General features: G+C 35.9%; 1 protein-coding gene across 1 annotated transcript in view; it reads left to right on the forward strand.

The window, feature by feature from the left end:
- Positions 1 to 1,867: 1,867 nt before the first annotated feature.
- Positions 1,868 to 13,252, forward strand: part of CCHa1-R (CCHamide-1 receptor) — a 97,430-nt gene continuing 86,045 nt past the window's right edge. Inside the window, exon 1 of the mRNA XM_066296996.1 lies at positions 1,868 to 2,125. The gene's annotated coding sequence lies outside the window, so the exon portion shown is untranslated. The remainder of the gene's footprint in view (positions 2,126 to 13,252) is intronic.

A 13,252-nucleotide genomic window follows, 5' to 3' on the forward strand; every position in this document is an offset into this window, starting at 1 on the left:
TAAGAACAAGATTTTTCGATTTGGGAAATATAAAAAAATGTCAAAAATCAAAGTTAGCCGAGGACTTTCAAATTTGGTGTATAGACTTGGGTTACAATGCTAACAACTTTTTTTCATAACATTATGGCATGTTTGACGCAGAGAAGACACTTTATTCTACCTCAAATTAATTTTTTTTTTAATTTTCAAAAGTGAAATTTTGCCAAAAATTAGTCTTTAAAATGCAAATTTAGATAGAAAATTTCCTACCTTTTACAAGAGTTGGTTCGCCTATCAGGGGACGCACAGTATCTAGAATTGCATGTAAGATGGGCAGGAAATTTTTCTGCGTTGTTGCGGAAAATTTGGAATAATTAAAATATGTATCAGTAAAAGTTTTTCCGGGCTTAAAACAATAAAAAATTTATTTATTTTTAATCTTTTCATTCTTATAAGCTCAATATATCATTTGCGTTTTTTTTAAATCAACATTATATCAACATCATCATTTTAGTAATGTTTTACTCATTTTGCCTTTAATAGTTATCTAAGTAGACAAATCCATTGGAGACATATTGGGAGAATTCAGTGGTGAGAAAAAGCGCTTACCATTATGAACTTCTCACCGTTTCTGAGATGTAAATAGTGACTACTGTTGACCAGTTTCCTCCTATATGAATAACTATTAAAGATATTTAAAGTAACCATAAAAGTTATTCATATTTTACTTTTTATAAAAATTACACCACGGCGGAAAAACCCAGTGGCGCGCTTACTTGAAATAACCTTTACCTATTTTGTATTTTTCAGGTAGGAGAAGAGGTTGAAATTAAGAAGCCAAATCTCAGCTTCCAAAATAGATTTGTCTTTATTCGGGATACTCTGGTTACCCAAGTGTATGCCAATTATCCGTAATATATTCCAAATTCTGAAAGTGGCGTAAATAATAAAACAAGATTGATGTAAATTTCAAGGGCAACAAAAACAAAGGAACTCCCACTTTCACGTAGTGAGTACAGAAATAAATTTCTCAATTTAATACGCATACCTACCACTTATTACTTGTTTTCCTTGTTTAAGTAATTATTATTCATGGCCGGGTCAGTTTACTTGAATGCTTTCATAGATCTCACTCAATAGATAAACAGTGATAAATTGTAAAACTACCCCTGATCCTAATAAATTGTGCCCTGTGCTGCGCCTGCAATCTATAAAGAAAGTTCTTATAGATCGATCCTTTTATACTTGCCATAAATTAAATTTCAATATCTGAGCTTCATTTATATTCTTCCATTGAATTTGGCATAGCAATATATTAAACGTCTCAGTTAATTTTACTATCAGAGATATTATCGTTAGCTATGATCAACTTGAGGCGTTAACGAATCATTTTCCAATGGCATTTCCTATGATTTAGGTACTGCAGATATAAAAAACGTTAAATTACAGTACTAGTTTCAGTTGTCCATTTACGTTCTCTAGCTCGGAAATTTTAACATGAATGTATTCAACTCGTGTCATATTCTCACTCGTTACATAAACCTATATATTTTATGACTAGTTGTATATTTGTTATGTTTTAATACCTACTACGTACACCTACATTGCTTTTTTAAATACATTCAAGCAATTAAAAAAATCCCTCAATATTCGATTAGAAGCGACTTTATCTAATAATTTTTAATTAAACATAACAGAAAAACGAAATTTTCCATTACCTCCAGTGGGTAAATATTGTGGTTTCCAAAATTAGGTCTGATTCTTATGAAATCTCTTGAAGTGAGCTACTTAATTTTCCTACGCAAATCCCTCAAATTCATCATTAAATAAACGAGATACCACATCTTCAACATCTCGTTCGTACATCATCAGTCATCAGCGATGCGCTTTGGTTGCTAGCACAGCGACGAGACTTCGGAAAACTTTCAGTGCATTTCGCGTGTTTTCCGACTCCACTGGACTCCGGAGTTGGAATGAGCGGCTCTGGAAAACTTTCGGAAATTTCCGCGTTCTTCGAAGTTTTGCCGTATCGCTATGGGGATCATGAATAATAGATTTAATGCTGTGTTACGAGAGTAAACTAAAATTTATGTACCAGAGGACCTTTTTTTCAAGTTTTTGATCGAGCGGGAGGTTAGACAGCACTGTGAGTATTTTTCAAATAATTCTGTATTAGAGCGATAAACTAGCGCTTTCCACCTTGAATTTTGGAGCATCAGGGACAATTATGAGAATTTCGGTATATTTCCCATACTCGGAATGGTTGTGGCTTTAGTTAAATTTCTTTTAGCATTTTTTCTGTTTCCATGACTAACTAAAGAATAAAAAAAAGTATTGGTTAAAGTAATTATTAAATCGGTAGAATTCAGCAAGATGGAAACTGTGTAGAAGTGAGAGAAAATCAAAATTCAATGTTCCACTTACATATAACAATTACACGAAATACTGATCATGACTAATTTTAAAGGCCTCGTCACTGTGTTTAATAAAACCGAACTGACGTCCGAGTTAGGGCAACGGATTATACTTTAACAGGATAGGGCAAGTTATTGAAGAGAGAAAATTGTGTCTAAAATATAATGCAATAACCAAAGGGGTTAAAAGCTAATACGCGATGATCTAAAGGAAGTTTGAAATTGCTCGAAAGAGCAGCTAATATGTCCCAAAGGGCATGGTGACTTCTCAAAAGATATTGCTGGGATTTTAGCTAAGCCGAAATTCCAACTAGAGGAAATTCTAATTGAAAACCGGAGAGCTGGGCGAGAGTAGTAAACGGGAATAGGTGTACAGGGTGTTTGGAAATTTTTGCTGCACGTCCCGTTCTTGCATGCCTCTCAAATCTCATGCTAAAAAAATAGCATTTATTTCACCAGTTGTCCAACAAAGCACGAGAAAATGCTTAACATTTTCCAATAGAACATGAATTTCGTACGATTGCGATTTGAGTTTTATTAATAAAAATATCTAATTCTTTAAAAGATAGTTCAGGCAAAGTGAAAATTTCTACTGTGCCGTAGGTAAGCGTCTTCAACTTTTCGAAAACTATGTACAGAACTTTATATTCCCAGATCTAATATGTATTTGCAATTAAAAGATCACTCATATTCCATTACATTGGAAATTATACGGAAATTTTCATGTTGTGTCTCAAATCAGGGTTTCACCAGATGCTGTTCATGTGATTAACGAATAAAATCGTGAACAATGTCACGTTGCAGGCGTGCAATCTCCAATGGTCTGGAAAATTGACTCTAAATTAAACCGGATTTTAAATTTCCAACGTTCGAGCATCTAACGGGATTTATTGATAATAAGCATGAAAACCCCATTTCTTGGATGCTATTGCTCGTCTTTAGCCAACGAAATAAAGATTACTTTTAATTCCTCGGCAGTTAATTGGAAAATTTACTGTGGCGACGATGTATAATTTCCTTGTTTTGTTTGAGTGTTGAATTCGAAAATGTGAAAATTGAAGGCGACGCCTCTAAAAAAAACCTGATGATGGTTACCGAAAAACGAAACGTCGGATTTCAAATATGACGTAGCCACGTCGTCGAAGCAGAAAAGATGCAGCAATGAAGTGTTAATTAGTTTGATTTAATTCATCAAACAAACTGAAGTAAAAATAATAACGTTTTTTTAAAAACTTTAGGTTTTTTCGAATAATTCCGACTGCTATCGCAATTTTTCAAACCGACCTTTAAGCTTTCATGATTCTGATATCCTCATGCACAAACTCCAGAAGCGAACACTCTGTATTAAGAGTAAATAATTGGTTTGATTTGTGACATACGGTACTAATGAAGACAAAGTATATGAAAAAATTCAATTTTCAGAAGTTTAAACGTCTAATAGAAATTATATGATAAAATTTATTTAGCCGGCCAGAATTCGAATATAATCTATACTAAGACGGTTAATTTATCTCAGATTAATTGGTTTAGTTAATTAAGACGAATTTCACGTAATGTTGTTGACGTAACGTAAGCATATGCCCGGTTTAAAGACTCAAAATGAGATGAAAAAACAGGAAAAAAATTCATAACCACTTTAAATTAAATTCATAGCAATAGAACTAGCTATCGAAACAAGCTTTTTCTGTGTTTCAAGAGATATTTCGTCAAAGAAAAACCTCCTAGTAAGATTTATTATACATCGAAGTTCGGCGTTGACTTTCCCAATCTGAAAGTTTTCCCCACAGACAATTGCGGTTTTCTTTTGTGAACAGACTATACTGCATGGTACTTTCTTCTGGCAGTAATTCCCTGTTCCATGATTGTGTCGCATTTAGAGAATATTTAGAAAAAGTAGTAGAGTGGAGAGAGTAGAAAGAAAAATACTTTACAGTAAAAGTATCTATAGCGGTAGATGATAAACAATAGTTTAGTGACGCACTAATGGACTGACCAAGTTAGAGATTGTTACTATGAGACGTTGGAACGGGGGAGCTTTTTTGGAACCCCAAGGGAGGTGCGCCCCCACACAACTGAGTTCGGTAAACGGCTCCTGCTTCCCTTTTCCACACTTACACTTTCAAAGTCTCTAGAAAGAATTTTTACATCTAAACTGACGCGGTTCCTACACGTCCACATCATTGGTTACAATAAGACATTGAGATGAAAAAATTGCTTTAAAATTAACCTAACACGTACGACAGAGTCTTTACCGCCCTGGCTCGCTGATCGTCTCGTTCGTAAAACTGCAATCGGTGTGCGGTAATTTATTCCGCACTCGATCTCAGATAAATAACTATCAACGATACTTAGAAAATAAATTAATTAGATGATTAATCTAAATTAAAATCGCTATGTATGCAGGAGCGAATCTAAATAATTGACTGAAACAAACTTTACCTTCAGGCGTAGCCATTAATTGCAAAACTTCCATGCCAAAAGAGGACATACATTTGGGAAATCTGCACGGCAAAGACTATGAATTCGTGCATTTTATAAATTTGTAGAAATATTAAAACCAATATTTCCATTAACTGAAACCGCATAGCGCAATCTTGTCATCTCGGAGGTATTGGGAAAATCAGCTATGCAACGTTATCTAAATATCATATCTGCTCTGCAATACACAACTTGTAAGGAAATGTACATATTTCTGGAAGTTTATGTGACTTTTCAATTTAAAGTTAGACATTCTTCATAGCGTTTTCTATTGGGAAAACTGCCATAAAAACTTATTGTCACTCCTGTCTACTCAATGTCAATAAAGTAATATGACTTTGGAATTTTGCATTAAACTTTCCAGCAGAACACGCCATTCGTAACTTTGGAGCGCGGAGTAATTAAAAAAAATGTAATTAATTAAGTAATTAAGAACTAGCACAAAACAGTAAATTCTGTACTTTCCTAGAACTCGTACGATAATATTTCGAATTCAGTCCCATATTTCATTCCCAAAGATGGGACGTTTCAGTTACATTGCACACGACGTATTCCACTAGCACATTACAAGTATTAAGACGACATAACGTGTGTATACAGTTTGTCTCAAATTGGTTCTACGATATGTACGGGGATTTTGGTTCTTATAAGAGACAATAGGGCAATAACTACGTTTTACCATTTTTCAGAAAAACGTAAATACTGAAGTTTTTTGGATTTGTCCTTTTGTTTCTAAACTAACCCGGAAGTGAATTTGGAGACGAACCTCTATCAGGTGACTGTCTTGGGGGGGAATTAGTCATTCCCCTGGACAATGTAGTAGTTAGCAGGTTCTGCTTCCGCGGCTGGTTCTAAACCTCTTGTTTCCGAAAGACCACTCTCGTTTTTGTCAGACCGAAAGAAACTGAGTTGAATTGAACTGCTTGATTGACTTTTTGAATTTGTATATTAACAAAGTTCTCAGCTTGAAGGTGTTGACAAGTGATTGGTGTCTGATGATTTCAAGGGCAAATTTTGACTTTTTGCGAATTGTTAATCTCCGATGAAGTCCAGTCTGAACTGACTAAAAAATGGGTGGGAGCCTCAACGGTCAGTTCCCACTACCCTTCCCTTGTCACACGGAAACGACCCTTTATTGAATTACTGGAATTGGACGTCCTCCGCGGTACCAGGGATTGGTCCTTTGTTTGCCTCTAGTCGATTTTTTTTAATCACCAGGGTTTACAACCTTTCCTACGACTATGGCTAATTGCAACCAATATCACAGATGTACTGCAGTGGGATTCTTGGAAAATCTTTACAGTGCAAATCCCTTTTCTATCGGCAATAAACTACTTCAAGGGAGGTCATTATGGGAAAGTTTCCAGGGTTATGATACCCTTTCGTTATAGTTTATTGCCGACATTTGGCATTCCCGAAAAAGTCCGATTGTTTCCAAACAGTGACTTTTTACGCAGAGCGCGATGACATATCAAAGATAGTTCCATTGTGGTTTATTTCCATGTTTGTACGGTAATTTTAAAAAATTCTTATAGACGCCATCTTAAATTTGAATTTTTTATCGTAGCAAATTTTGGGAAATTTTTCAACTAAAACAAATGGGCTCGATGGCCGATTCGAAACGACTCGCCCAGCTCGAGCTGCTTTCCTGATTGGCCGAAAAACTGCTCTGAATTTCACGCGACCAAACTTAAGAACGATTGGTCCACTGCAATGGGGGTGGGTTTCACTTATGAATTTGGAAATTTTTGACAGTTGACACAGAAGATTGACTGCTCGAGGTTCGAGTGCGTTCGATTGAAGCATAATCTTTGAAGTCGCCGATCGTGTATGGAGCGATCGCATATCGGATTACAAAAGAGTAGAAGCTACACGTTGCTACAGTTAAGAAACGCTTAAAATTTAATTATTTATTTAATTTAAAAAACATTAAAAATAAGAGGATTTAATGACTTTTTGACGTTTTTCTGCAAAACTCAAATTCTCATATTCCAAAATATTTCCCATTTAACCAACTCCGCATCTCTTATGGCGGCTGGGAGACCCGTAGATGTCGATTCGATCTGAGACAGCCCGTATATCATTCCTATTCTCCCGAATTGACTAACCGCGTTTCGGAACTCGGATGAAAACAATGAAAACCGTCATAACTTCAGGCTTAATGATAGCCAGATTTTCATTGTACACGACAAATATAATTCATCGCATAACAAAAGTCAACTTCCTCCAGGTATCGAAATTACTTTAAATCCCGAAATAAAAAATTCCAGAATAATGGAAAATTCGTAATTAAAAAGCTGAATAGCAGGGAACCCTGGCCTCCATTCAGTTAAAGGATTTTGAGCAAAATCATGTCATAGCTCCGCGACAAACCCTCATGTTCCGAAATGAAGCAAAGAACTTTATCTTTAAGCATATGAGTAAACGCAAATTACCCAAGTATTTGTCATTGCTATAAAAAGAGTCACGTTTGTTCTACTTGATATGGAAGATAAAGGTTCTTGTTGGATGATTTATCGTCTGTTTGCGAAAGGTGGACTATGTTATAACACCCCTGTAAATATAATAGCGGAAAGTCCCATTTCAGACAAAAGCAGATGAACGCTTTGTTTATATTCGTTTTTATTGCTCTCAATTAAGAGTGGGAAAAGCTTCCCTTAAGTTGCGACTGCTGACATCGAGTTTTCTATCGGGCGAACTAAAAGTACTTTAAAATGTACTGAGGTGCTCCAATTTGTCAAGAAGGTGATCGAATTATCTTATTCGCAATCTAACGTGAAATTTATGCAGATTAAATTATTGTCCTAACGAAAAATCGTTGTGTAAGCTAATAGAGCGCATCGTAACAATCAATTTCGACTAATATGTATTTACTGCAATTGCCCCACAAGGTTCTCGAAATACCGGCTTTTAAAATGTGAAAATTGGCAAAAAGCAGATTTGACCTCCAGGGTTCCTGAGCCGTCCAAATCCGATCACGAAATTCCCGTTGCGAACAGTCGGGGTTCCTCAGTCAGACATTGCTTCCCTAGTGGACACCACTCGGACATGGAAGAGATCGTCTTGAAACTTACTTTCGTGAGGCCCTCAAAATTATATATAAATGGCGGGAACTTTAAAAAATTGGGGTGGGGAAGTCGGCCTGGTCAAAGAGAGGAATAAAACCTCTAAGTCCCATCCACGGAGATTGACTTACCGTCATAAAGAAATATTGTTGCATCAGCTTGTAGAGCGCATCGAGACAATTAACGTGATCTACCTTCTTAATACAATTGCTCTGTGGGTTCCCGAGATATCGACTTTTAAAGCTTGTCAAATGGCAAAAAGTAGATACGACGCCCGGCGTCCCACGGTCGGATTTGGACTTATGAGTTTTATTCCTCTCTTTGCCCAAACCGATTTCCCGAGAGTTATCTACGTCCATGTTTTATAGCGCCCGCCATTTTTTATATAATTGTGAGAAAATCATGAAAATCGGTTTGAGCTCCGTGCCCCCCCCCCCCTCCCGAAAAATCTTTAATTAAACGTCATGGAACGGTAATGGAACGGTCCCGTTCACGTTAAGATATTTAAGATGGTTTAATGTGACGCATAAGATTTCCAACTCTCCGTGTAAATTGAATTGCTGGACGCCCTGTATAGGACAATAACATTTGCTTTCGTTGAATATAATTTGATACGTTTTTATCAGTGCGGAAATATTGAGCTTTTAGTAATTATTCGGAGCAAATCTATAATCGATATTTTTAGATCCAAGTTAGGGGAAATGTAGTTTATCTCTATTGAAAAATGTTGTTATGTATTTCAGACGGAGAATTGTATATTTTTATTTGCAGCATCATTTGAAAAATAGATGTCTCCTCCCCTTTATCCGGTTTCCAGCCAGCGGTTTTCCAGAATGTTCAACCACAAATTCATTCAGACCTCTAAATTTATTTCATGCATAAGCACATCAAAAAGTCCTTAGAATAATATCCTAGTGCAATATGTCCTCGCACTTTCCATGTAAGAAAATATCAGCCTCACATTTATATTCGTCCTCATATATCACCCTAGACACCTCATTGTTATTGAAATAACACGTAGACAAGGAAAATTTATATTCGATTCATTTCCGATTTGATAGTTTTCCCGAAAACTCAGGCAAAATCTCAAAAATTAACACTTCGAAGAGAGGAAAGTTATCACATTTACAAAATATTCGAGCACTCTTCGGTTGGATGTATTTCTCAAGAGAGGAAGATCCCTTTAAGGCCCTGACGTGTTCATAAATATTAAAAATCCTCAAAAGATCTAGTTGAATAATGAGATATTTCATAGATGTCATGTTTTTGGATTGGGTAAAGCAGATTTGATCACGGCAAAGCCATGTCGGTTGTGCAAATAGACGGAATACTTCATTGCATCTGTTCTGTTTTTTAGTAGAATGTAAATGTTTTCTGAGGCTGGAAAACATCGAGATGAATTCTGAATTACAACAGGTAAAAAAAGGTCCAATATCCAGCCAAATGAAAAGCTTTCAGTGGGCAAATTTGCTAGGAACGGAAAGTTGTTGACCTCATCTAAGGACTTTGATAAATAGTATTGTTTGCCGGATCCCACGGTTAAGTATGAATCTTGAAATGTAATTTGGGGCTTTATACGCTTGACATAATCTGAAACCATAAAGGCTATTTTCATAAAGCTCTTCAAAGGTACGTGCGCTTTAAGCAAAAACTATCTGAGCATTGCTTTTAGACGACGAGAGACGATTTCGTGCTTTCAGGTCATTTTTCAATCATGCCCAGTTTCCCTGCGAAAAAAGCGGAATATAAACGTGAAAATAGATAAGCAACTAAGCTTCTTTCGATTTACTAGTTAAATCTAACTAATCTGAACCCGATATCTGAAATCTGAAACATTTCCCGTCCTGTGCTAGAAATAGAATTTCATTCGAGGCAGCAGGGATTATACAGGGCGATTCTTAACCTGTACACATGAACTTGGGAAATTACAACTGAGGACAACCAATGATTATTAGTGAAAAAAGAGTGCAATGAAACATTTTTATTTTGAGATACGCCAATTTATTTCAAATAAAAATAAAAGACCCTGAATTTCATAAAACTGAAAACGCGTTTAATTTATCATAGTGATTGTCTGAAATTATTTCCATGATTTTCCATACAGAGTCGAGTTGAGACACAAAAAATTTATCAACACTTTTAAAAACTATTTTCAGTAAACGTGTGGGCTGGTATTATGAACGGAGTGCTTATTGGACCTTTTATTCTGGAAAATTATTTAATTAGTCCTTGTTATTTACAATTTTGGCGTAATAATTTACAGGAACTAATTGAACAAGTTAATTTCAACGCTCGACAGCATACGTGGTTTTTTCCACGATGGTACTGCACCACGTCATGTGTGACGGGTACGACAAAGTTTGGATTATATGCTATCCGAATTACAGATAAGTAGAAGTGGTCCAGTTGGTTGGCCTCCTCGGTCGCCAGATCTTAACCCGCTTGACATTCACTTTTGAGGCAACATAAAGACCATGGTGTACGTTATCGAAGTTCACACGGAACGACAATTACGAAATCGCATATGTACGTGCTGCTACTGGGGCAATTGGTCGACAACCTGGTTCGGGCCGCGCATGTGGAAACTGATGGATTCAGCGGGCTCAACTGTATATTGAAAATCACGGAAATAACTTCGATGAATTAAATGCATTTTCAATTTTATTAAACTCAGGTTCTTTTATTTTTATTTAAAATAAATGGGTATCACTGAAACTGAAAACGTTTTACTATGTATTTTTTTCGTTAACAATCATTACTTGTCCTCAGCCATGATTTCCCAAGTTTATGAGTATAAGTTCAGAATTACCCAGTAGAAATGATGAAGCTGCAAACGTTGTAGAGCCCAACAAGACATCCATTACACAAACTTTAATTAAATGCAGTTGTTCAGGTTGCTGTTAATCGTAAAAAAAATAGTTCCTAGGGCGGTTTCGAGGGCTCTATCGTATGTGAGAGCTTATTGGGGTAGTAGTTCAGCGGTTTGTAGGTTTGTACTGGTGGCGAATCTCTAAATGGGCCCGAAGAGGTGGATGCAGTTTAATTGGTGCGAAAGTTTCATAATTAACTCAAATTGATCCTAAAAGGTTTAATATTACGTTTACGACATCGTGACGCCTGGTGCTGCAAGCGGATTTTGCAAGGGATCGGATGAACTTTCTTCTTATTAAATCAAAGTTTAAAATTAAAGGGTATTTTATAAAATAACGTTAAGCTGCGTTTGTGAGGCGACTGTTCCGCGTATCCCTGAGATATCGGTGCTTAAATAATGTAATGTCAGTTTTATCATAGAGCGCTTGTAAAACATATTGCCACACGTTTATAACTTTCGTAAACCTGACGGTTAAAAAATGCTCATACATGTCTAATTTTATTCAAAAAAGGCATTGAATGCATCATTTTCGATGTTAAAATTTTTCACCCCTATTCAGCTAACCCCGTTAACTTTTTATTCTCTGACGGAAACCATTGTAGTATGTCAAACGAAAGGTAATTCAGAAAGGGGTAGAACGGTATACTGAGAATAAAAATTTCATCTATGGTTTGCTAAAAAAATTACATTATAGATACAGAATAAAGCAACTCGCTATTACATCAAGCAACATTGAAACTTCTACAAAAAATGCTCAAATTGGGCTCCAGTAGCAATTTGGCCGTGACTCAATCGTTCCTCGAAGTCTGTTACCCAATTATCCGGCGTTAATTCAGTTATTAATTCTGATCCTGTTCGAATTCTAAGACGTAAATAACCCCAATTTTGTGGTCTATTCTTGCATGCGGAACCATTTAAGGGGCACTACAAAAAATATCAAGGGGAGTAAGATCTGGAGATCGCGGCGGCCATTCTATTTTGTCTTTTCCGCCGATCCATCTTCTAGGGAAAATCTCGTCAAGATATTCCCTCACAGCCATAGCGTAATGTGTTGGCGCACTATCTTGGTGGAATCAAACGTTATCGACTACTTGTCCTTTATTTTCTTCGAGGAAAATTGCCACGATTGATCGAACCATTTCGTTTTGAAATAAGTAAAATGCGTTGTTTAAGTTTTCCTGTATAAAAAATGGGCCAACGAATTGGCAGCCGATTGTGTTCATCCATACATTGAGTTTTCACGGATGTTGTGCACGCAAAGTCTGTACTCAATGAGGATTGTCTGCAGACCAGCATCGACAATTGTGTCGGTGAAGAGGTCCATTTGGCAAAACGTTGTTTCGTCCGAAAATGAGAGTCCATAATAAGAGCCTATTATTCTAAATGTCTTTTTCTTGCATGAATTCATAAAACTTTATACTACGATAAGATATTCAGGCGTCAGTTCTTGGGCAAGTGAAATTTTGCAGGGATGGAATTTTTCTCGTTTTAAAAAATTGCTTACCGATTTTGCAGATCCATCAAATTCATCGGCAACTTTGCTGGTACACTATATGGGGTTTTCGTCGATAGATAAAAGAATATTTAGTGCAATATCGTTACCAGTTGCTGTTCGAAGTCTTTCACATTTTGGAGCAGCTTTCACGGTTAAAATTTTTTGAATTTTTTTATCAATCCGACGAACTACGTTTCCATCAATAGGTCGGTCCGGATGTTTTTCATTAAATGTGAGACACATTTCTTCGTAAGTTCTTTTGCGATCTCCATCTCTTATGGAGATTAAAATTTCAATTTTCTGCTTTTCAGATAAACCATCCATTTCTTAATATTCTAACTGTGGCAGATGTCTAACGACCGAATTCAACTGCTAATATATTCTATAAGAACCGAAATATTTTGTATCTAGAAAATTGTTTATATTGAAGATGATTTGCAATTTCTACGTCTTACTGTAATTTTTCCACTCTCTTCCAAAGTGAAATAAAAATGGATCGTCTATATAGGAAGCAGATATTAGAATTTTTACTCTTTTTAGGACATGGGCTTGGGTCAATTTTTTTAAAATTGAAACTGTAAATCCAATTTTAGTTCTGAGTGTACCGTTGTACCCCTTATTGAATTACCTCTAATTTGATATATTACAATGGGCACCTTCCTATTAGAAAATAAAAAGTTAGTAGAGGTAGCTGGATAGAGGTAAAAAACGTCGAAAATGGTGCATTAGATGCCTTTTTCAAAATGTATTTATACGTGTTTAAACATCTTTGTTTTAAACATGCGGTTAATAAAAGTTATAAACGTATTGCAATGCTTTTTACAAGCTTTGTGTACATAATTCCCGGTTATTATAGTAGCTATTCATATTAATAGATATTTAACGACCTAGTATATTCATAATGTCGATTAATAATTGAGACATTTGAACGGTAATAATGCTAGTCGAA

Source organism: Euwallacea fornicatus, chromosome 27 (genome assembly GCF_040115645.1).
Source record: "Euwallacea fornicatus isolate EFF26 chromosome 27, ASM4011564v1, whole genome shotgun sequence".
NCBI classification, from domain to species: Eukaryota; Metazoa; Arthropoda; class Insecta; order Coleoptera; family Curculionidae; genus Euwallacea; species Euwallacea fornicatus.